This window comes from Pteronotus mesoamericanus, unplaced genomic scaffold, assembly GCF_021234165.1.
Source record: "Pteronotus mesoamericanus isolate MK-2021 breed Mesoamerican mustached bat unplaced genomic scaffold, CSHL_Meso_final contig_82, whole genome shotgun sequence".
Classification (NCBI taxonomy): domain Eukaryota; kingdom Metazoa; phylum Chordata; class Mammalia; order Chiroptera; family Mormoopidae; genus Pteronotus; species Pteronotus mesoamericanus.
The window spans coordinates 18836942-18862899 of NW_026555265.1; positions in this window are offsets into that span (position 1 = coordinate 18836942).

Here is a 25958-nt window from a genome sequence, read left to right on the forward strand (position 1 = left end):
TTTTATGGAATTTATCTTTTGAGACTATTGTTTCAATTCCTATTCCTTACTTTGTGTATTTCCTATAGGTTATATCTTTACTTATCATCTTAGTTTTTGCTTCAGTTACATTTATTGGGTTCACAAAGTACAGTCATTGTGGGTGTTTGATATTTTTATAACACATGTTAATGATCTCTTTTTTATAAGTAAGCTTTCTTTCCATTTTTTGTTATGTAGGTAGTTTTTTTCAAATTTACAGCATATGAGTTATCTTCTTTTTAATGCTTGTTTTCTGTTTTGACTCTATGCCATATTGTTTTATTGCTATGCAATATTTTTGCCACTTTCCAATAATCTGAAAGGAAATAAGATTTAAAAATAATTTTAATGATTAAATTTATATTTTAATGATATATTTGAACCTTATTTCTCAAATTTTAACCTAAGAATGAAACAATATTTTGTTAAATAAAGGGTGCTTACACACATATCTCTTTTTGCTCCTTCCTTGGGGGTAAACATATTGAAATCGTAACCATAGATTATTGACCTATTAAACTACATCCTGTTTTATTTCTCTAGGTGCAATATGTTTTAAAGACATAATTTTATTTACCAATATAATGTTAATATCAACATTTTATCCTAACACATTTATCTGTGAATTCTTCATTTTGTTTTTTTCTCACCCTCAAGTAGACTTAGAAGGAAAAGGTGCATGGGTTGTATATTTTCTGATTTTTACTCATATTAACCAATGCTTTTCTATGATATGGGAATATATAAAGGATAACTATATTAGGCATACAATTTTTTGTTCTCAGATTAAAACTTTTCATTTGCCTTGACAATAAGGATACTGAGATGAAAGCTAAAGAAGCAATTACTATGGAAATTCTAGTAAATATATTATATGTCAAGGTTAAAGAGTGAATCTTAAAAAGCAATTAAAATATCTAGGAAAAGAATGAGGTGGCAAGCAACGTTTTCAGTAACCAGCTTTTGCTTTCTCATTTGTCCAGGTTGATTGTATTTGGTCACTATTTTGGGAGTTTATATGAGATTATTTTCTTTCCTTGCTTCTGATTAAACTTGTTCTCTTGATTTGGTCAATACTTTAGTTCTTTTTGGTGCTACTCTGAGAAAGATGCTCTATAAATAAGAAATATCACCATTCTCCTCAAGAATTATACTCCCCCCATTTAGTAGTTGATGGAGAGCTACAAATACAATAAAATAATTAAAAAGATAATATATCAAACAGAAATCTATCTGCAACAGTATTTTGAAAAAAATAGATCTTCAAGGGACTACAATTCAATTTGAATGAATTCTTAGATTTTGTAAATGGGCAAACAGATCTAGATTTATTATCTTAAATATTTAATGTCAACTACAAGGCTATGATAAGGTTTCTTGCTATCACACAGAATTTTATCTACCACTCTGTTCTTCAAATATTGTATTTGTGAACTAATATGGCTGGTAGGAAAAAAAACACAACAATTCTAATTTAATTATGGATCAATTATAAGTCAAATATATTGATTATACTGGACTCCGATATTTTGCATTTGATATCCTTCATGAACAAAGGACTTACGTTCCCAGCTCCTGAGAGTGTTGTAGACAGAAAACCCTTAGCTTTCTGTCTACAGAAAGTCAGCCTTCTTCTAGAATTTCCTTTTTTGCAGAGAGCTGTTACTTCACCGATAGTTGTGTTTTTTCACAGAGTTTTCTTCACCCAAGGCCCACTCCTCTTTTTTCAGCCTGGACACCTCTGAAAGTCTTCTCTGCTCCAGAACTTCCCGTAAATTTGGTTGGGGGCTTTGATGAAATTCCATCATTCTTTGTCTTTTCCCTCTGTCCAGTATTGTTTCCTTTTACAGGTTTTAATCTCAAGGACACTTCCTAATAACCTTCTTGTATCCTAATCTCCAGTTCAGATTCCTAGGTCACCCAATCAAACCTGGAATATGGAATTAAAAAGAATTCTATTTTGTGCTAATATAGTTGGATTTTTTTTTCTTACATAGATTGAATCTATTTTCAGCTTTAGCCTAAGAGTATAGAAGAACATGCCTGCAATTCCCCAAGGTTTCTTTGATTCTATCTTTGCGACGCTCACTGTCTAGTCAATAAGCATTTTTTGTTCCAGATTCTGGGCCAAGCACTGGTGATTAAGTGTTAATGACAAAGGGATAGAGCCCTGACATGTTGAAATATTATTAAAAAAGGCTCTCCTAAATAAAAACCGGTAGTCACGTAAGTAGACAAGATACTTACATGTTAAAATAAGTACAGTGAAGGACACGCAGTTAAAGATGGAGTGAAATAAGGTAGGATCAAGAAAGCCTACTTTGAGGAAATCACATAGAAGCCGAGGACTGAAAGATGACAAGAGAATTCCAGAGAACGAGAAAAGTACATGCCAAAGCTCCATGACAGGAGGATATTTCGGTATGGGCGACTGGGGTATAATAAAGAGGAAAGGAGTGCATGACAAGAGGTGGTAGATGTCATTATGGTTAGGGTCTCTGATGTGAAGTGTGGGTTTTCTTCCACAAGCATCAGGAAACTTCAGAAATGTTTAACCCAAACAGTGACATCATGTAATCACCCACCCATCCCCGTATTTTAAGTGATTACTCTTTGCCACCCAGAGAATAAATGATAGAGGAGAAAAAGTAGGAGTATGCAGATACATTACAGACCTATTGGAATATTGAATTTAGAAGCTGACAGTGGTTTAAACTAGAATGGTTACTATAGAAATAGAACTGAATGGATGCATTCAAATTTGAAGTGGTAGGACCACAGATTGAATATACATAAAGAGACCGTGAAGGAAGAGATGACAACAAATACACTTAAAATTAGGGGTTGAGCACTTGGGTGCATGGTGGGACCATGGTGGGACAACAAGGGGATTTCTGAATTATCTGGAAAGGCTAGGGAGGCCATGCCCTGCGTCCTCTGTGAAGGGACTCACAGTAGCCAGCAACAAAGACGATTCTATTGTATGAAATAAAGTTGAGAAGTACAAACACAATTTTATTAAATAGCTTTGCAGAGTTCAATGGAACATAAAATCATACCTAGTCCAATCTTTGCATTACAGAGATGAGCAAACTGAGGCTCAGAAACTATAGATGGCTGTCAAAATCATCTAGCAAGGCAAATGAATGTTTCCACTAGGTAATACCTTATTTATTTAAATAGTTCTAATTACTTTAGACATTCTATTTACTTCCATGATTTTATAGTTGTAAATAACATTTTATTTTATTTACAATTTCCATTTTTACTTTGTTTTCTTTATTATACTTTCACATAAAACCCAAATAAAAATTATATTGAAATTGAGTTACTAAAAGTTACACTAAGATATTGCATTCCACATATTTGAACATGTAGAAATAAATCTTTATGGATAAAGATAATATTAATTGATAGTTCAAAACTTTAAAATATTTACAAATAAGTATCATTTTTGAAATAAAATACATTTTAATGACATATGCAGCCAGAGTTCTAATAAATATGTATATATCATAGAAGTATTTCTCAAGTAAAATAAAATGTTAGAGTGTATGTGAAAAATATCTTTGCCTGAAATAAAAAGATTGATCTTCTTGGGAAGGATTGCCTCAGCCACTTTGACAGGTATAGGTGAAAAAGAAGTTAAATACACATCAGCGTGATTAGCAAATGTGTGCTTAAAAATATCTACAGTTGAAAACAGAATTGTATTACCACCTTTGAAAGGCTTATATACTTTTCCTCCATATTTATGCAACTTTGTCTGTCTAGAGAAAGATTATGGGAATTTTAAAAATAGCTGATAGTCAAGAAACACCACAGTAGCACTTTACTGAATACATAATAAAACATTTCCATCCTCTCTAAAAGCCTTTTGAAATATGTCCAGTTATCAGTATAGGTAGCTGAGTGTACTTCCCATGTTCAAGTTCTCCTGTTTCTTCAGGGCGAGAACCTTTTTACAATCTGAGGATGACACTGCGCAAGTTTTTGGCCTGATTTTCACTTTTTTAAAACTCTTCTTCTGTATGTGTTTACATTTTATGTATTGAATTTTTTTCAATTGTTGTATATACAAATATACAAAATACAACTATATGAATTGACATTTATATCACATGGAAGTTTAAATGTAATTTTACTTTATCTGGTATTCAGTTTTTAGTTTCTGAGGTTCCTAAATCACTGATATTTTATATAATTTTCCAAGTATATCTTAAAATATTTATTCAAATGCTGCTAATTATTTCCTATAATACTCCAACGTGGTATTAAAACGCTGGAGATATAAAGGGAATTCACGGGGAAAACGAGGCCTTTGAATAGGAGATTGTGTCCCCACTAAGGACCAGAAATCTACTGAGATGATTAAAAAGAAATAAGACCCGCTATAGGGAAAAAAAAAATCTGCTGCAGCTTAGCTTGCTATGTGACCTCAGGCAAGTTCTGTCCTGTGTCCAGATCTTATCACCTTCATCTCTAATAAGGCGTCTTTGACAAATATCATTTTTTAAGTCTTTTAAGGTCTTTCTAGTTTTACGATTCTAGGATGTGTGCTCTAGGTGGTAAATGGCAATGCCTTTATTTAAAGGTCAAATTTCACATGAAAATATTAACTAATACCATGGAATTCTGCTGCTCTGAGCATATTTTGCATTTTTCTCAATTTCCTTTGGGAGTTTCCTACAGTTTCCTCAGAAACCAATTGAGTGAGCGGGAGAAGGGCATGTGATAACCAGGAATAAAAGAATAGCACCACACGGGTGTTATGGGAAAAATACAGTAAGGCTAGGGAATATTTCTCTCCAACAAAAAGGCCAAGGTCACAATGCTACCCTATTAGAAGCCAATCTTCCCTTTAAAATGTCTGGCTGCTCAGATGTAACAGTCATTGCTGGATTTAAAGTTAATGCTTTTCATGTGCAACTTCCCTAGGAAAAGAGAAATGCTAGGAGAGGTGCAGTGTAAGAGGTGAAAGTATGTGCTAGACTTTCCTAGACTCTAAGTCTTATGCATATCTCTATGCCTAATGAGGTGATTTATTGTTCTGTAATGCACAGTATATCATATACTTCTTTTTAATCATATTGCAAAATGGAACTAAATACTAAATACCAAGTAGAATTCCCATGATTCTTACAGATGTTACTCATGTGGCATACCTATGCTCATTTTTTTCCTTATATAACTATTTTTCTTAACTTAGGCTGTTTTTGGAATTATTTTTTCATTTAATAATCTTATTTCATTTGAGAAATACAAGGTAGAAATTCTAAGTAGAAAGAAAATGTTGTTTTATACTACATGCTTTGTGATAAGATTTAAAAAAGAAACTGACTCATTTTAGTGCTCGAATATTTTTGGAGCTACTTCATCACAATTTCTCTTGGATGATATTTGGATATTACTCTTATTAATCTATAATACACTGTGTTCCGAAAATTATTGGGGAGGCTTAAAAATCAATCACATATAAATAAATTTAATGAAATAGGAAGGAAACCACAGGAAATGGAAGGTGGAAGCAAATATAGTAACCATATGTTAAACAGAGCGTGGGCTTTAGAGTGAGGCAAGTGGAGTTTAAAAATCTCGTCTGTGATCTATTTACTAGATCTGTGACCTTGGGAAAGTTACTTAAAATTTCTGAGTCTTAGTTTAGTTGATGATATAATGGCAACTTCATAGAATTATAGCAGGTAGTTTATAGAAGACTTTGCCTAATATCTGGAAAAGTAACATCACAAGATTCATAAGATTACTAAAGGTTAGTTGCATTTTGTCAATATTGTCATCATTATTATTCATTATTATTACCATAATTCTGGTGCATTCTTTCATTGACAATTCGATTTGGACATAAAGGAAACTATAAAATGGTGTTTCTCAAGCTTAAATGTCTGGGATTTGTCAAAATGCAAATCCTGCTTCAGTAGGTGTGGTTTCTGAAAAGCTCCAGGGCACACTGACACTGTTGCTCAACACACAGACCGCATTTTGTGCGGTAGCGTTATCTATATCGACCTATCTGTCATCTACCTACAGTGTCATGATTTCATCAGAAGTGGAAATACGTCAATTTATCAGAAAATACGGAATAATAAATTTAAATACAAATCCTTATGTCCTTACAGCACGGATGGTATAATTCGGACTAAAAATCAGCAAATAAAACAATTGGAGATAATTTTTCCATGTTTATTCATGCAACAAACATTGGGTTACTGCTATTGGGTTAACTTGCTGTAGGAGACAGAAAAATAACTTTGACATAGCTCCTTAAGAATCCACCCCACTTCAAGCTTATTTTTATAGAAATTTAAAAATTCCATGAATAACCATAATTCAAGAGGAAACATAAAAATTCAATGAAACATCTAGTCAAAGAGCTAGAGAAGTTCAGAGTAAAAGGGAATGATCCCAAAATAATATCTACATGTAACATTAATTTTGCTGTCTTTTCCAGTCGGCCCTCGGCCAAATGTCGAAGTGAACTATGAGCCTTCCTTTATCTTGACTTTTGTTGCCATATAATACTATTTTTGGAAGTTTTCAGTTTCTTTATATAACAATAATAAACTGCATATTATGCATCCTGAACTATTCTGTGTGCTTTATTTACCTATGTTAATTAAACCTCAAAAGAGCTATGAAATAATTAGCATTATTTTTCTCATTTTAGAGGTGAGAAACTGAGAATCAGAGTGATTTAATTAACTTATTTCTTAACTATGAGCGCCTACCAGGCACATTTACCTGTTCTGAAACTGTCGTAACTCCTACCAGCCTGTTCTCCTTGAAGTCCCCTCTTGCCTGGATCTCATTCTCACCAGCAAACTTCACCTTCCAGTTCCATTTTTTCAAGTAACCTGTATTTTGCAAGATGGTTCTTTCTTTCCTTGTGCACAGTAGACCATCCAATACATGAAACTAATATAAATTCATGCTAAGTTTTACTGAATAATATAATAGCCTAAAGGATAATCTGCTTCTCTGCCAAACATATTTGCCTTTAGTAGCAACCCTCTGCCACATTCAAAGGCATGACTCCAGGCATGAAAATTCTAGCCTCGGTGGGTGAGGCAGATGGCAAGCCACGCTATGTTCTAGCGACAACTCACTTTTGTAACGCTAAGGCGGGCTTTCTTTCTCTTACATGTTGATAACGCAATGCATTTTATTTTCTCAGAAGTAAATGCATACCTCTTTTATTAAAAACAGTATAAAAACTTTATGGATTATATCCAGTGGAGATCCTTCTCTAAGTTATCATACCTTTATTTTTACATTATTAAGCCTATGGACAATGGCTAGGCTATGAATTATGAGCTTTCTCAAATCCATTCACAATAGGCAGGTTATTTTTTTTCTTCTTTGGAAACTTTTTGATATCTATGGAGTATTTCTTCAAACTGTTTACTAGTTTATACTGCCTTGCCTAACTCCATTTCATGAATACCTATACACAAATAAAATGATAATATTTTTAGTTTTGGGGGGAAAATTTTGATCATAAGAAATGATTAGGTGTGTGCTGCCTCAGCTGTCCTAGGGTCTGGCTGTCAGTGTCTTCTCTGACATTTCTAAAAGATCCTGGTCTGAGATGCTTTGATAACCCCTTAGATAATCTTCCAAACATCATTTCCCCTTGTTTCTTCTAACTTTTCTTTTCTGATATAAAAGTAAACACTTGCAAACTCAAATCCAATCAAGTGTGGATACATGTGTTACTATGTGATGGTTACCAGTCAAAGCAGACACGGTATTTTATCACTGTAACTATAGTCCAGCAGGCACTAGAAAAACGAGCTAGAGCATGAGGCTGGCTCACGCAAAGCAACCTTCACTGAACAGTTGTTCAGTACAACATATTTTCACCAGAAAACCCATTAGACTCAGTTAAAAATTAAAATCACTTTTGAGAACAACAGAATAAAGTGCCAAGATTAATACTATTCAAGGTGTTGAAAGGTTTCTGGTCTTGCATTTAAGGAAGCTAAAAAGTCAGAAACCACAAAGATGCATATGTGCTGTCATTTGCGTAGTTACTAATTTTTCTCTTTATTTCTATAATAAGATGTAATATTTCAAATGACAGATCATTTTGAGTGTTATTTTTAGCGTTTGCTGGCAGACAACTCTCTTACTTTCATGTTATGTCCTCGGCCAAAGAGTTTAGATAGACTTTTCATTTATTCAGTAAGAATGTATAAATTTATTATTTGTTCATTTTTCTCCATTACCACTGTAAACTCCATGACATCAAAAACAATATTAAGTTTGAGTGCCATTGTATATTCCACATCTTGCACAGGGTTTAGGAAAAATTAACATGAATTCATATTTTTCAAATAAATGAAGACTGACTAAAACAAGTTTAACCTAATGCTTGGCTCCCAACTCTGGTCCAGAGCTTTATATTGATAATGTGTGAAAAACCTAATGTCTGTAGACAAACCCCCTATTCTTTAGAAGCTGATTGCTAACTGGAATGGATAAAATATATGCACATAAAATTTTAAGGAAAATAATTGAGGCTTTGTAAGTATATAAAAACTTAGTATGAATCTTTTGTCTATGTATTCAACATACTTTATAAAAAGTTCTATTATTTTTTCAATGCTAATTGATATGAAAGTTTATATGTGAACAGAACTATAAAAAATTGAGGGTAAACATTACAAAGAAGGAGCAAATAGAGTGTTAATATTCAAAGAAATAAAATTTTTTTGTTGGTTAGGCAAATCAGAGAATTATGATTAAATGTATACTGAGTACTGGAGGATGGGTATGATATTATGCCAAATCAATAAATATTTCAGAAATAAGGAAAAATATAAATACATAGATTACTTTTGTGTATTTAATTAGAAGTAATGTTAAATGAGTGCAGTTAGTCATATATTGAATGCAATCTTTTGTTTGATAAACAAAATTTACTCTGAATTAGTGGTTGGCATTTATGTGGGTGCTTCAAAAGTGCTCACCTTTTGGGAACCAGTAACTTCTTTTTTTTTTTTTTTTTACCCTTGAGTTCACTCGAATACAGGAGGAATAAAGCCCTCCTTGAATAACTTTTGGAGTGGAGCATAGGATGAAGAATCAGAATAGATTTAGTTACAAGATATCTAACTGTATTTCTTTTTTTAATACTTCCATCTCTACAAAGAAACACATAAAACTCATAGTATTTTATACCATAGAAGCAAATCTTATTCTGTGCCTAAGGAAGAAATACATTACAACTTATTAGTAAAGCTGTCAATGGTTTCCATATTATATTAACTGTCTATATATCTATAGGTTAAAGAAATTTGATTTTCAATGCTGTTTAATATCATTCCGGAAGCTTGAATGAGTGGTGAACTTTTATACAAGATTAGTTAAAATAAATGACCACTGACTTTTTAAAAAAAAATTTAATATGAATTAGTAATTGACTGCTCTTAATGGGAAACAAGCATGTTGTTGGTTTACTAAGACTGCTTCTGCTGCAAAAATAAATAAATAAATTTAAAACAACAACAACAACAAAAAAACATGCCCATGGTAGGCTTCCTGGAAAACCCAATACCTACCTGACTTCTTTTTTAGAGTGAGAAATTCAGCTCACATGTGACTGCAAATTGATTCTGAATATTTTGAATATTATTTGCCTTTCTTAATTCTGATTGTTGTTTTTTTATAAGTGCTGATGATGGTTAGCATGCATCTGAATTGTTGTTATTTACCGTGCTTGACTACTCATAAGTCTCACTATGATTCTGGGTATTCATCAGGCTCCCAGTATGAGTATGTTGATAGTTTTACTGTCTTTATTGGTTCAATGGCACAGGGTTATCTAAGATGCTGCAAGTTATGGGTTACAGTGTATGGACTGCGAAACATAATATTTCAGTTTTTATTTAGTCTCAGAGGCAGAATCTCTGGGACCTTAAGCAAGTTACTCCATTTTTAATTCCTAAAATATAGAGTTGCTAAAAGTAACTCACAAAACTGTGATAAAGATTAACTAAGACTGAGAGATTAAATGAAGAGCTTGCCATTTAGCCAGTATGCATCAGTATCCTTCCCTTAGGAATTTGTGTTGTCATGGCTAAGAGATTGCTGGTTTGGTAAGAAGCCCCCAAGAAAACACCAAATGTGTCAAAATAACCAAGAGGAATCTTATACCACTTCTTGGACTTTTCAGACCGAGAATCCGGTGGAGTTACTACCGCTGCACAGAGAATAATGCTAACACAGGTATGCCTTCGAACTTCTCATTTTCTTTTTGGCACTTGCGAGTTACTGGAGATGTTTAGGAATAAATCAGGTTATCAATTATTTAAACCTACAAAAGAGCCTTAGATGTTAGGGAGTCCAGCTGGTCGCCTCCTCCAGCCCATTTCTCCGGTGGTGGCCTCCCATGGCACATCAGCAGCTCTGCTCTGGGTCTCCAGTGTCACAGCGGGCACTGGCGCGCTCAGCCTGCCCTGCGCAGGAGCCCTGTTGGATACTTGGATAGCCAGATACCCCGACAGCTCCGCTGCCTGGAGGAGGGAGGCGGGAGGATTCCTCTCTCCGCGCCACCGCCTGGAGGAGCGTGTGCAGCAGCAGCAGGAGGGGGAGGAAAAGGAGAGAAGGAAGGACGCTCCCGGGTGGGGAGTGAAAGAAATCTGGGAGCAGCCAGAGCAGTAGGACGGGGGAGCTGCTCAGTCGCACTGCCCTCCTTCAGGCAGAGGCTGCTGAGCTTCCCGGGGCTGCTTCCCAGTCCCTCTGGGCTGAGGCTGCCACCTAGACCTGACTCCAGGTGAGTTAAACAGAGAGGTGGACTGAAAAGTCTTGACTGGAGGTTTGGAATCCGCGAGGTTGCTTCGCTCCCTAAGCGCTGCTGGCTTTGCAATTTTTCCCAAAGTCACGGACACGGGGGTCTTAGCGGTGGCTACAAAGGCTGGAGGTGGGAGGATGGGCAGTGGTTGGTGTGATTCTCACAGCAAGGACAGGGGGATTCAGATGGAATTCAGGTGAAGTGACTGGGTTTTAGGAAAGTTCCCCAAATATATGCATTATGGATGTGTTTATACATAAGCTTTCTAGACAGTTATTTGTTTTTCTGGCAGCCCATTTTGTCCTTCTGTCCTTCCTTCTCCTTGCAAGCCAAGCCAAATGATTTGAAAGGTGTGGAAGTAGGGAGTCTGGGGGCAGAGTGGCAGAGGACAAGCTTGCCCTCTAATTGGGGAGTGGTATTTCTTTCACTCTTATTTACCAGAGGGTAACCCTGCCCCTGGGTAATCTGGGGTTCTTTTGCTCTGTACCCTCCATAGCTTATTAAAAGGCAGGGAACTTTAGGCTCTATAGACAGCAATTCAGCACAAAAACCATGCTAATTTACTCATCCTTTGTTCCAAAATTATACCATTTTGCATTTCTTTAACAGCACAACTTTTAAGAGTCTGACTTACAGGAACTATATTTCTCCTTCTGAAAATGCTATGCAAGAAATGATGAGTTCATGTTAAGAGGATAGCAACTTTATTTTCCTGGAAGGACTTTGGGGAAAGGGTTTGATGAAGATGTTCTGGGAATGAAGTCATGGACATTTTCTACAGAACTTCCTTAATTTAATGTGTTTTGCATTTGTTTCCATTTTTAAAATCTAATGTGTCTATATGTGAGAGGCTAAATTTCCAAGGTGTATTATGAAGTTATTTGGTTTAGAAGTTGCTTTCTTACTGGTAACACTAAGTTATAGTCATTGCAGTCACAAGAGTGATCTAAATGTTTTGCTTTTAGATAGTTGGGGGTAACTATTTTTGTTTTTGAATTCAGTACTTACTACCTGGGCCTTGCTGTATACTTTTCAGTAGAATCAACGGGCATACTATTAGTCATATGGGCTAATGTACATTTTAATAGTAGTAAAATTTATGAATTATACTTCCTATAAATTTAACAATTTATCAGAACAAAATTTAGGGATGAAATTTAAATATTTCCTGAATATTTACTAAATTCTCTACAAGGCCCCGGTGTCGTGTTATGCTTAGGAAGACTTACTGGTCTTTCAAATGGTGATATATGCACCTGCAGTTTGAGTAATTAAAAAGTACTATTTTACTTGCTTTTCTTCCTTTACCATTCGTTTGGACTGAACTCATACTTCTTGCATATCTACTACTGTAAGCCAGCTTCTTTCATATGTAGTCAATTTCTATTTTGTACGGAATAGTAATAGTAGTTCTATTTTTCAGATACAAATTACATAGCTGCTTTTTGTTGAAATTATTGCAGTAGTAATACTTGACTATGCCTTATGTAAAAATACCTTAAAATAGTCCTTGTTATTTTTATGGTTATTTCTTAAGACTGGTTTTATTCTTTTATGTAGTAGATACTTTAACTGATATTTTAATTGATATTTAATTGATACTTTAATTGGCCAATCCAAGTTGGCCAATAAGTTTATTTTTTTCCCCATGGCTCTAGTAGTACTTAGTTTTCTTTAACTTCATTGAAAATAGTTTTGTTGGATTATATTGTGACAGCTGTCATATCAGTGTGAATTAAAAAATCATCAAAATTGGTGAATTTTGGGGTAGCCATTTTAATGTTGAAGATGGAAGAAAAAATACAACAGTTGAGACATATTATTTCAAAAAAGGTAAAAATACAGCTGAAATGCAAAAAAGAAAAAAAAGGATTTGTGTGGTGTATGGAGAAGGTGCTGTGACTGATCTAACGTGTCAAAAGTGGTTTGTGAAGTTTCATGCTAGAGATTTCTTGCTGGACGATGCTCCACAGTCAAATAGACCAGTTGAAGTTGATAGAAATCAAATTGAGACATTAACTGAGAACAATCAACATATACCTTGCAGGAGTTGGCTGACATACTCAAAATATCCAAATCAATAAAGTTATTGGTGAAAATGAAAAATGTGTATTTATTTTATGAGAAAGCTAAATGGACTTTTTTGGCCAAACCAATATAATTGTGCAGAGCTATTTGCATATGCTCCTCATCTTCAAATAAATTCTAAACAACTAACATGATCTTGTGTCCTCCTTAATAATAGTGGATTAAAAAGCAGACTCAATATTTACTAAGAACATTTTTGGGAATAATTTATGTCTTAAAATCAAGATAGAGGGCAGCCCACAATTAGATGCATTTTTAAAACTGCTTAGTGTGAACATGAAATGCAGCTACAACTCGCTTTCAGAGTAAAATGCCGGACTTCATAGTGAGCAGTCTTTAAGATTCCTTGAGAACATTGGAAGTTAATGTATATCTAATATAGGATTTATGAAAAGGAGAATTATGAACTGAATGCTTTTATTTTTTTCAGTATGTGGCCACATTCATAAAAATTTGTCCAGGTAATATATACTCATATGCTATTAGTGCTTTGGTGTCTTGATATGGACTGGTTCAAAGTAAGCTCATTATGACTTGAGAGAAAAAAATAAAATATAAGCTTGATTCAGCTTTTTTATTCCTTTTCATTTTTAAGTGATAAAAATCTGCTGCGCTTAGGCTTTTAACAAGCCCATTTGAGTTCCAAAGACAGTTTGTGATTTTTCTTTTGGCAGGTGGGACAGGGTGGGGTATGTGTCTATGTGTGCATGCATATACTCAGCAGAGAGTGTAGGCCTATGGGCAGAAAGTGAGCAAAAGCAACAAATACTAGATAAGAAATTTCTTGGCGTCTCATACAGTTTGTAACTTTTTCTCATGCTATATACATAATATTCATTGTTGCATTGGGGGACTAAGAATGTGGCATGCAACATTGCATGTCCCTGCAGGGTCCCCTGGATACTCATAGCTCAGGGATGCGTGAATGAATCAGGATAATAAGTTCTATGGCTCTTGGCCTCCTGACCAGTTCCTTTCAGGTCTTAACATTAAAAGGATAGTTTAATATGATATTTTTGGAATCTCAAAATCTCTTCTTTTCTCAGAGCCTACAAGCTAGCTCAGACAGAGTGTGCGATGCTCCCCATCACGTTAACCTTTCTGAAAGAAGGGGTCCCCTCAAGAGTGCTGACCAAAACCTTATTTTTCTTCCCTTGAAATTTTTTCAGACAGGCAACTGAGTGAGGAAGGAGGGGGTAGGGAGGATAAGAGAAGGAGTGTTGTTTTATCCCTCAGGAAAGAACGGGGGGCCACTGTGCATTTTAACTAGAAATATAGTTTTACAAATATTCCTGTTCCTCAAAGATTTGCATACACATTGCCGTAAAATAAACTAGTGGTTATAGTCATCGGCTTATAGTCATCTCTGTTCTACATAGTGAGTTAGAAATAAGAGGAGCAAGTAGGACTCAGTCCTGTCAGAGAACTAAGAGACAGTACAGAATATGCACCAGAGTTACCCTAACTGAGGGGCAAGGAAACAGGGCAGTTTCTTCCATCAGTTTCCATCAATGACTCAGAGCTGTGCCAGGGACAGGGAGGAGGGCCATTAATGCCCTATAATTTCTGGACAACCCTGTACACAGGCTGAGGCAGCTCTGATGACTCAGAAGCATCTTTGGGCAGAGTCACTGCTTAGCCTTGGTTGTTGTCTGACTGACAGAGAATAGCATAGCGAGTGCTAAAGAAATGTGGGTGGAGCAGCAACAGTCCCCACTGCAGGAGTGGCATGAGTGCTCTTCGGTAAAAGTGAGTGGTTCTTTCTACATATATGATGCCCTTTGGATCATGCTTTCTTGGATAAACATTTACAGAGATGTGAATTGAATTTTGGATTTTGCCATGTTCACTGAGTTGCTCATTTTAATGAATAGTTCAGAGGGAGCCCAAGATGCTAGAAAGGTAATTGAACATCTTAAGTTTTAGTGTCTATATGTTTGTTCACTATGAGATTCATTTCCTATTCCCCTTTGAGGGGACATTGATGGCATAAGGAGTTTTAGAGCAGATGGGCCATGGACAGTGGACAGGGTTTACAACCACAATTTTTACTGCAGTTGTTTCAATGCCTAGGTAACTTTGGATAAATGCATTTTATTCATAACTTCAGAGAAACTAATAAAAAGCAGAGGAATTGGTCCTAGAATATTGACTTTAACATAGGTTTTTGATTGTTAGAAAGAGCTAAATTATAGGAAAGAGAAAGCAAGTCAATGATCAAAACTTTTGTCATACATAGTTCACGGATTGTTCTGCTTTGTTGGAACATGCTTTTAAAGGTATTATTACGTATGAGAAAACATAGAAAATTGTGATTTTATATTAAAGTATACACTTAATTAGCTGCATTACAGAATAAAAATGAACAATCCAATCATTTTGTACTGAGTGAAACATTTCATTTTTTATCATTCCAAAATAAAATAGCAGTTTAGTATGAAGTGCTACATATTACTTGAGCTCCAAAATTTGCAGCCAAGAAGGATGCATATGCTGAACTTTATTTTTCCTGGAGAATTGCAATATGAATAGCAGTGAAATTGCAAAAGACAAGTGAAGAAGTTTAATAATTTCCAAACTAAATAATAACCAGGATAAATTGTAGCAAAATGTTTAAGTGTCAGACACTCATTTAGGGTTAACAAGAATTATCTCAGCTAACCCTGGAAATAATGCCTATGCTTCTTGGAATTATAAACTATCTTACAGACTTGGGTTTAAAATTGCTTCTTGCTAGTTGTATAAGCTTGAAACAATCATGTAGCCTTTCTTTATCCCGGTTGCTGCTTCTATGAAATGGGGAGATTAATAGTGTCTAACTTGGAGGTTCGTTGTTCAGGTTTTTTTCTTAGTGTAGTTCTAGGTCCAATCATGATGAGACTGCTTTTATTATAGCTATTATACTCACCCTAGTTTCATCTTTTATCAGCTGTGCAGTATTGATGAAGTTTCCTTTCCGTAGTCCTGTTTATTTTATAAACTAAATAAAATGCCAGCTTTGAAGAGTTCTTCTTGGTGATTTGGTAAAACAGTTTATGTGAGGAACTAAGCAGTTTCTCACATAGATATTCAAAATATATATATTTTTGCTCCTTGCATATTGCTGTGGAGATATCCTACTTATTTCCAAATAAGCAGGATATTTTCCTCAAAATCAGCGTCAGCCTTGCACAGACCATTCCCACCTCCTACATCGGATGTTCTGTACCCATTAAATTACAAAAGTAGAAGGAATATTTTTATAACTTTGTGCATAACCATGTGAAGAGAAGGCAGCTAGATCTCAGGACAAGTTTTGATAAGGAAAGGGAAATATTTATCCGTTAAAGCACTTATTTCTTTCCACCTTTGATGGTTTTGTACTGTCATTCTGTCAGCAATAAGTAAGATTTTTCTATTTAAATTATTTCCTATTTTGTGGTAGTGTAATTCATGTCTGGATTTGATCCAATTAGCACACACATAAAGGAGTTTTGGGAATCATTGATTTTTAACAAGACGAAAAAATGGGCATGGTGTTTTCAATAATGCTTTGAAAACCTTTCAGATTAACTCTGATTCTGTTGGTGAACCTTTGATTCTGGTGGTGAAGCTAGTGTCACAAACTCAGTCCTAGTAGTGTTCTTGAAAATTGATCTTTGAATCTTCTAGGTATTGCTTAATAGGATTTAATTTTAAATATAACTTCACTGCAATATAGGAAGATTCTTAGATGAAGATATTAGCTCCATCAGATAAGTGTTGCTCAAGGCCAACTGCATGGGCTTATAGGAAGGCTGAATCAGACAATTTTCATCTCTAAATTAGAATACTAGAGTATTCATATTGATTGGATGGTCATGCTAATTATATTAATAATGTGGCTCACCAAGTAAACAAGCAACATATAATAGAGTTACCAAGATGAATCCCGTTACTGAGTTTAACACTTTTTTCTTCCCAGGAATCTCTCGAGTTCATTACTGTTTTGTGTTCTCTCCTTTGTTTATTTTAATGTTGTATTAGTTTCCACAGACTTAATGTGGCTTAATGCAAATTTATTGTCTATACTTTTGGAGGTCAGAATTCTAAAATTAGTTTTACTGTGCTAACATCAAGATGTCTGCAGGGCTGGTTCCTTCTGGGGGTGGAGAGGAGAATCCTTTTTTATTTTTTGTCTTTTGCTTTTTTCCTGCACTTAGTGGCTATCTGAACTCATTGGCTTATGGCCCCTCCCTCCATTTTCAAGCTGTGTTGCTCCTGTTTCTGCGTCTGTCCTCACGTTGCCTTTTTCTCTAACTCTGAATTCTTTTCCATCCCTCTTTTAAGGACTCTTGTGATTACATTGGCATCACCTGGATGACTCAGGCTAATTTCTTATCTCAATATCCTTAACTTAGTCACATCTGCAAGTTCCCTTTGACTATGGAAAGTAATACATTCACAGCCTCTGGGAATTAGGAGACGACATCTTTGGGGATCATTAGTCAGCCTACCACAAATGGCAACATTTTGTGCCCTGATACCCTAAAATTAATGTGCTTGTTTCCCCAGGTAAAAAAACAACGAATATTGGGGGACATCAATTTTTTTTTATTAGAAAATATTGATGAATAATATTTCTGACTAACAAAGATGCTGATCAACTAAATGCTTTTAAATTTATTAAATCAAGTTTTAGAAAAATATAAATGACATTATTTGCAGTTCTTGGGACAAAATATTAAACATGTCATCTATCAAGGCCACACCTGGATTACTTAGGTTTAAATTGCATAGATCAGTATCTTTGATTTCTTATTTACAATCAGTTCTTAGAGCAGTTCTTATTTATGAAGTTTAGATTTTGCTTACAAAGCCAAATCCATATAAGAAATCACAGAAAGCTTGGTTTTTCTCTTTAAATTTTGTAGGACATAATTTATAAGAGGATGTCAGACAGTGGTTCCATAATAATTGCTCATTTCAAAAGTGTGCATTTTGAATATTTTATCTCATGAGTTATATATTCTAATTATAGACTTCTAGGATAAATTTAATGATGGTCATGTCAGCTTTTAAAATCTTTTTGTAATCCAAAACAAGACTGTTTCATAAGATGGATTCATTTTCCACTTTAAACCATTGTTGCCAAAGGGAACTTGAAATGCCCTATTCACATTAATTTAATGCAAATGAATTCTTGCTGCTTCACAAGTTTGTCCTTCATTTTTCTTAAAATTAAGTTGTAAATGGATGTGACAAGCTTTCCTGGTTGTGCAGGGAGTATTGTCCTTCCTAAAAGCTCCTTCATTTATCAAAATGAAGGCATTAGGAGAAAAGTAAATTATGTTATCTGATCATAGTATTAAGACTAACCTTAAAAGTATAAATTTTATTATAAACACCGTAGCTGAGTAATCTTTGCAGTTGTGGTAATTCCAAAGGAAATCCTCACTGATACACAGGGGCTGGCAAAAGTCAATTTACAGTTATGAGTACCATGAAACACAGAGTTTATTTTGGTATTTTTATTTATTAATTATTATATTATTTTCCATACACACAATGTAAATGTACCTTTGCCTACCCCCCTGTACAAGGCGGTTATAATCATCCCAAATGCATTGTTTTCTTTTATTTTGTAAAAGTTAATGTGTATGAATGCGATTTTGCTATAATGTTATTCTTTCTTTCCAAAGAAACTCTTATTCAAATAATTTGTTTTAAAGTGTTTTCCACTTTCTTTAATATTTTTCATGTCAGCAAAGCAATATAATTTTTCAAATATCCAGCTAAAAAGTGGAGATGTTTGTATAATGTGGAATTAAACAAAGAGTTATGAATGCTCATTTTTAGTATGGTATGGCACATACACCCCTTTGCACATCAATGAAACCCCATTTAATCAGGAAAGGTGAGATTGGACTAAGGAGCCCTGTTGACTTTTAAATAACTCTTAATGCAAAACATAATGCACGAACATATTTTTTAGCTTCCATGTCCAGAGACCTAGTAGTTGTACTACTCATATAAGTGGTCTTTTTCTACTATTGATGGTCCTTTTCTACATCTTCTCCAGCCATGCTATTCATCAGCAAGGACTTCAAATGAGTTTTCAACAGCCATAAATGAAAAGAATAGTGTGATAGGCTGCCTGTGCATATGGCCCTCTTTAGCAGGCCAACTGTTACTTTAGTCCACCCACATCACTGAGGACATATGGCGTTACTTTGGCTGTGTAAGTAAGAGTGTGGACATGTCTTGGTGTGGGTATGAAACTGCTGGTTGTCTTCCTGTTATTGCTCATAAAACCCACTATTTCTTGGTGGAAATTTATCATCCATCGCATTAGATTTGAGGATGGTAAATGACAGTACTATTATTAATTGATATAAAAATAGTATGATTAATTTTCTATCTACTTTGAGCACAGATCTAATGGATATTTGTTATTACAAAGCATAGAAAGCTTTTACAAGACTAAAAGTCAGTGCTTTTTCCTTTTGTTTTTTTATTGAAAAAATATATTTATTGATTTCAGAGAGAGGCTGGGGAGGGAGGGAGAGAAAGAGAGAAACATCAATGTGAGAGAGGAACATTGATTGATTGCCTCCCATATGTGCTCTGACTGAGGATCAAACCAGCAGCCTAGGTACGTGCCCTGACCAGGAATCAAATGCCCAACCTTGTGGTGCATGGGATGATGCTTCAACCGAGCCACACCGGCCAGGGCCAGAGCTTTTTCAATAAAAAGCAAACACATTTAGAAGTACAGGAATAGAACCAGAACAGCAGAGACAGCAGAAAGGCTGTTGAGATAATTTATTGTGGAATAATCAATCAATGAAATTTAACAATAGATCTGTTGTTAGTTGTGACTATATGGGAAAAAATGAGAAAACATGAGCACATAAACTAGATGGAATGAAGAGAGTCAGCCAATCCCAGAATAATTTATTTCATAGAATTTATAGTGTTCTGAAACAATTTTTTAAAATTAGGTTTATTTTTTCAAGAGCTCTGAATTTGAGGCATTTCAATACCTAGTGAGTGTGTACTTTTCAATGGTGGCTCTAGAACTCCTACACAGGGTGGCTTTGATCTACATTCTGATTGGAGGGCAAGGTTAGAAGGCGTGTGCTGAGGTGACCTGTGCATAGGACTTGATTTAGGTAATATACACCATTTATCCTAGGAGAAGAATTGCTGGTGCTGTGGAAGACGATGGGGAAAATAATGACGTTGCATGGTACCTGTTGTTGCTACTACTGGCAAATTTGTGTAATCAGAGATTTTTGTAGATTTTTTAAAATAATCACACAGTTATCTCCTACACTATATTTGTCAAATCTGAAAATTGTTCAATAAAACTATATTTGCTAAATGTTAGGTAAATAAAATTAAGCTTTGTGTAGGTAACATTGGCAAAAACAGTATCTCCAGTTGTAGAAGTGATAAATTTTCAAAATGCTTGTTCTGCAGTCTCATTTCAATTTCAGCACTATGGCACATCTATTAATCACCATTAGGGCTGCACATGAAGTATTTGGCAATGTAGGTATCAAAGATGTGTCATAATAGTGATTGATGTACAGATACCACACCATTATTTTTATTGACTGGCCTTAAGAACTTCAGTTTTCATCCTTTTTTCACTTTGCTGTACCACTGACTGACAATTTTAACTTATTTAATCCATCAAAAATATATTTTCTTGGAACTCACTGATTTGTTTATTTTGGAACATTCTATATTTATTGTGGCAAGGTATCAAATTACCGAAGTATTATAACAATATGGCAGTTCACATGGAAACAAGGAGAATGAAAGATTCACTACCAAGAAGTATACCATATTGATTTTACTAACAAAAAATGAACAGATAGATAATTTTGCTCAGAGATTTTACATTATTATTTTTGATAAGTGTGTGTATATTTTTACAGTTGACTTTATCACATGTGTGTGTGATGTGTGTGTTCACACACATACATATCAGTCCTAGAGATCTTGGCCACACATTGAATTTCTTAAGGTGACTGTTTAAAATATATATAAATTATAGCAAAATAGTCACAATATGGTAATCTAAAGAAGCATAAAAATGAGGATTAAACTGGAAATAATGGTTAAAAACACCTCTAAATGAATTATTTAAATTCTCTTCAATTTTTAGCTGAGAAAGTAAATAGAAATATAGTTGTTATGCAAATTATTCATGTATATTGTATACATATATGCATATATGTGTGATTATAAATATAAAACAGAATATTATTTAGCATATATATTCACACTCATCTTTATACATATATCCATCATGAAAACTAGTACATAGATATATACACATAGTGTATAGTTTCATTTTTATGTCTGTAACCTTTCTCAGTTCATTAGCAACATATTAAACAATATAAGGAGAAATTTTCATTTGGTAATTTGGTCTTCTATGTTCTGCTCTTTCAGCCTCACATTTATGGTTTTCTATTATTATTTTCTATGTGTCCAGACCTCTAGAATTACAAATATCCTAAAATAGTTGTTGGTATTTTGAAAACAGTGTGCCTTTATAAAGGGTGCATATGTATGCACATGAGTATGGGCAAAACTGGGGGAATCAATGTTTATCCTAAACAGAAAAGCCGTTAAAATTATTCAGAATGTGGTCTATTACTGCAATAGAAAATCAGATACTTGTCTACCTAACTAATTAAACAGATGTTTTTGAACCCATTTTCAGTACCTGACACCACTTAGACAAGTAGAAATATAGTCATCAACAAAATTCAACTCTATACTCAAAGGCAAATGTGCAGAAAATGTTGATCAATCTGGAACATAGTTCAAAACCAGAAATGGAAGTTTCTGTACAGTTTAATATGATTTAAACCATGCTGCTCACACATTTAAACCATAAAAACAGCAATTCCTCCATCCATCTCTCAGGGGGAGAGTGGTGGAGAAGTAAGGCTATCTATTATGCTTGAACTTATATAATTTCATATTGCATAATTTTAATGAACTTAATATCTGTTTTATGATAAAAATGATCTTTCAAGTCATTTTTATCATAATAAAATGACAAATAATTCATAAAAGATATTCAATTTATTGGATATATGTTATTCATAGTCATAAAAAGTTATACTACACCATCCAAAAAAATGAATACTATCTCTCTCTGACTTATTTTACTTAGCATAAAATTCTGTAGGTCGATCTATGTTGTTACAAATGGCAAGATTTCATGCTTTTTATTGCTGAGTAATATTTCATTATGTGTGTACATGTATATACATCCATATATACAAATGTTTTTGTATACAGCATCTTCTTTATTTAGTAATCTATTGTTGGATACTTAGTTTGCTTCATTATTTTGGTCATTGTAAGTAATGCAATGAGCATAGGGGTTCATATGTCTTTCTGAGTTATTGTTTTTCTTTTCTTTACATAAATACCCAGAAGTGGAATTGCTGGGTCAGTTCAATCTGGAGGGGTGGTCATGAAAATAGTGAAGGGGCGTAAGAGGTACAAATTTCCAGCTATAAAATTCATAAATTATGAGGATGTAATGTACAGCAAATGGAAGATAGTCAACATTATAATAACCTTGTACGGGTCAGATGGTTGCTAGGCTTGTTGTGCTGATCATTTCATTAGATATATGAATGTTGAATAATTATGTTTTACATCTGAAACTAATATTGTATATTAACTATATTTTAATTAAAATTAAAATCATAATTCCAGGGTAGGTATCAAGTTAACTCCTCAATATACAAATAAAAATATCCATAGGCAAATATTACTTGTCTTTTTAGGGCAAAATCAACCTTTTTAAGTGCAACCCCAATCAAAGACAGAAAAAATGAGGGAAAGAATGATGGATTAGACTCTGTTAAAATAGAAAACTTTTACATTTCAAATAATGAGTAAATATAAAAAGCTAATGTCAAATTCGTAAAACTTATTTGCAATTCATTTGATATATTTGAAATATATATAGTTCCAACAAATCAATAAGAAAAGATTAGTAGTCCAATAGAAAAATAGACAAAGTGCATTGGCAGGAAACATTAAGAGCCTCATTGGACACTAAGCATATTAGACTCTCTATTGTTCATAAACAAAACACAAAAAATACAGAAAATTATATGGAAGTATTCATAATAGCTTAACAAAACTTATAGTATGAATATATTCATATTATAAGTAAGTATATATCTATTAAGCTATTTGGAAGTTCATATTTGTGTAGTCTGTTTCTGTGAGTTCTTTTAAACTTCTGTATTTTCAAATTTTATTCATACCTCAGAACACATCTTGCAGTATTGAAAGCACTCTTTCAAATATAAACTCACATATCACTTTCTCTAAATGTTTTACAAGGTAGAGGCCAAAATATCTTAACAGAAACTATTTCAAAAATGTTGTTCTAGTAATTCCTATTCTGGGCTTAACTTGATAGAAAAAGATTTTTTTTTAACAAACCTTTCTGATGTACCTTTTATTTTATGGAGAGAACTTTTATTTCCTTAAGTGTTTTGTTGCCTAAGTGTGATGAGTATCCGGCAGTGAAATTTAGTAGAACAGATGCTTATTGTGATATATGAGATGAATTTGCTTCCCTAAGCACAGAGAACCATGCAGGGCATCTGGCTTTTGTACATAAAAGTCAGTTATGTTCCCAAATGTGTTTCTGTGCATTACACAGACTTTTAGAGTCAGAAACACTATTATTCCTTTAAATGGGGGTTTTGCTTAATTAAGAAGTTTAAGTTAGACCTGAAATTGGAAGATACTAAATTCCCAGCTGGAGACAGAGACTGAGCAGGTGATGTTACCACTGAGTAAGTGCTAAGATGGTTAAGTTGTACAGACAAAGCAACTGATGTGAAGGAAAAATTGTGTGTATAACACAAGACAATGTATAGTAAAGCAGAACTTAATCAAGCATGTGATGATGTGGAATACATAAGAAATGCAATTGACTTCAGAGGACCAAAATTAGGGGAAGTAATTAAAAGAAACTAATGAAGGTAAGCTTTGAAAAAAAATAGGGCTTGATATAAACAGTGCTGAAAATAAAGGCATTTGCTAAGCATGGGGAAATTAGCATGCAGACTGTGTCAGGAAATAATTTGGCAAATGTGTATATTGCCAGTGGTATAACATATGCAGGACTCAGGCCTCTTGAGGCGTAACAACTGGAGTTCCTTTACTATTGTCTAGGTAGCCTTGGATATACCTTTTTACTTTTAAAAAGACTATCTACTTGTGTGTGAGGAGTTAATATCAAGGACATGAGATTTTTCAAGAATGTACTAAAATGTTAAACAATAACCTAGCAGTAGCTAAAACCATTTTAAATGGTGTGATAGAAATATTTATATAATATAATATTTCACTGCCAGATTCAGCAAAAAAAGGTAATTTTACCTTTTAAAAATTTTCTTGGTGTAATAGGTGGAATAAGGCCTTCCAAAATATCCACACCCTAGCCCCCAGAGTCTGTGAATATGTTATGTGACATGACAAGGGAGAGTTAAGGTAGCAGGTAGGATTAAGGCCGTTTATCATCTAACTTTAGAATGGTGAGATTATCCTATATTGTCTGTGTGGGCCCAATGCAATGACATGAAACCTTATAAGAGAGAGGCTGAAAGATGATACTAAAAGGTATTGGATAACTGAAGCAGAGGTTGGAGTGATACGCTTTTTAGATGGAGGCAGAGGCCAGAAGCCAAGGCATATACTGGAGATAATTCTCTCCTAGAGTTTCAAGAAGGAACATAGCCTTGGTGATGATTTGATTATAGCTTAATAAAACCCATTTTAGACTTCTGACCTCCAGAACGTAAGGAAAAAAAATGTTTTAAGCCAACTGAGTTTGTGTTAATTTGTTAGTTTCTTATTGCAACTATAACAAATGTGTAAGAAACTAACACATTTAAACAATATTTTTGCTATAAATGGTTGCTATCAAATTGAGTTGAACATTCCAGGGAAAAGTTTAGAGTTTTCTTAAGAAAGTTCTTCATATCAGAGGAATTGGAACCATCGTTCTAGTCATGAAAGAATGTATACAAACAAACATTTTTGTGGGTTAATAACAAAAGTGTCTTTTTAAAGGCTAATTAAAGTGTCCTGCTATTTATTATATGAAGCTTCGATGGTGCATTTAAGTTTGTGTTTGATAACTGTCTTTCTGGTACTATAAAATCATTAATAAATTTAGCTTAAGAGTGCCATAACCCAGGATCACTTGGATCTAGGCTCCCAACGAGGGTTGGGATTATGAGGACACCTTGAATTATTTGAATTAAAGGCCAGAATATGAAGCAATACGATATCCATTGATAATCCAGCATATTCTATGCATTCTAAAAACACATTCACCAACCATTTATGTTTAGGACAATATGTTAAGTAATGTAGACATAGTCAGGCATTAGAAGCAGATGGTAAATGTGACAATAGTGATAGATAAACTGCTTGGGAAGAGTAAAGTTAGAAAAATTGTTGTTATCTGACAACTTTTAGAACAATATGATTAAAAGAAAACACAATCATGAAAGGTTGAATCCATTCAAGATCATTAATGAATTCAAGATAGTAGGTCAAAAAACTAATCATTTTCTTAAACTCAAAGAATGTTTCTTTCATTTTCTTTATTTTTTTGTAGGAAATAAAGAATATGTTTAAAAAAGAATATGTTTTAGAGGTATAGATTTCTCTGTTATGGTAACACACAAGTACATAAAAGTGTGAATACATATTTCAACAGAACTGAAACACTGAGCATAAACATGTGCCAAACAAGTTTATTTTTAAAAATTAAATTTATTCGGACAATGGCAATAAAGTTATATAGGTTTCAAGTATACAACTCTATGATACATCATCTGTATATTGCATTGTGTGCCCACCACCCAAAGTCAAATCTTCCATCACCATATATTTGACACCTTTTACCCTTTAGTACCTCTCTTATCCCTCTTCCTTCTGCTTTTTCTTTGTTTGTTTGCCTTGCATTTGTTCATTTGTTGCATTCAGTTTTATATCCCACATA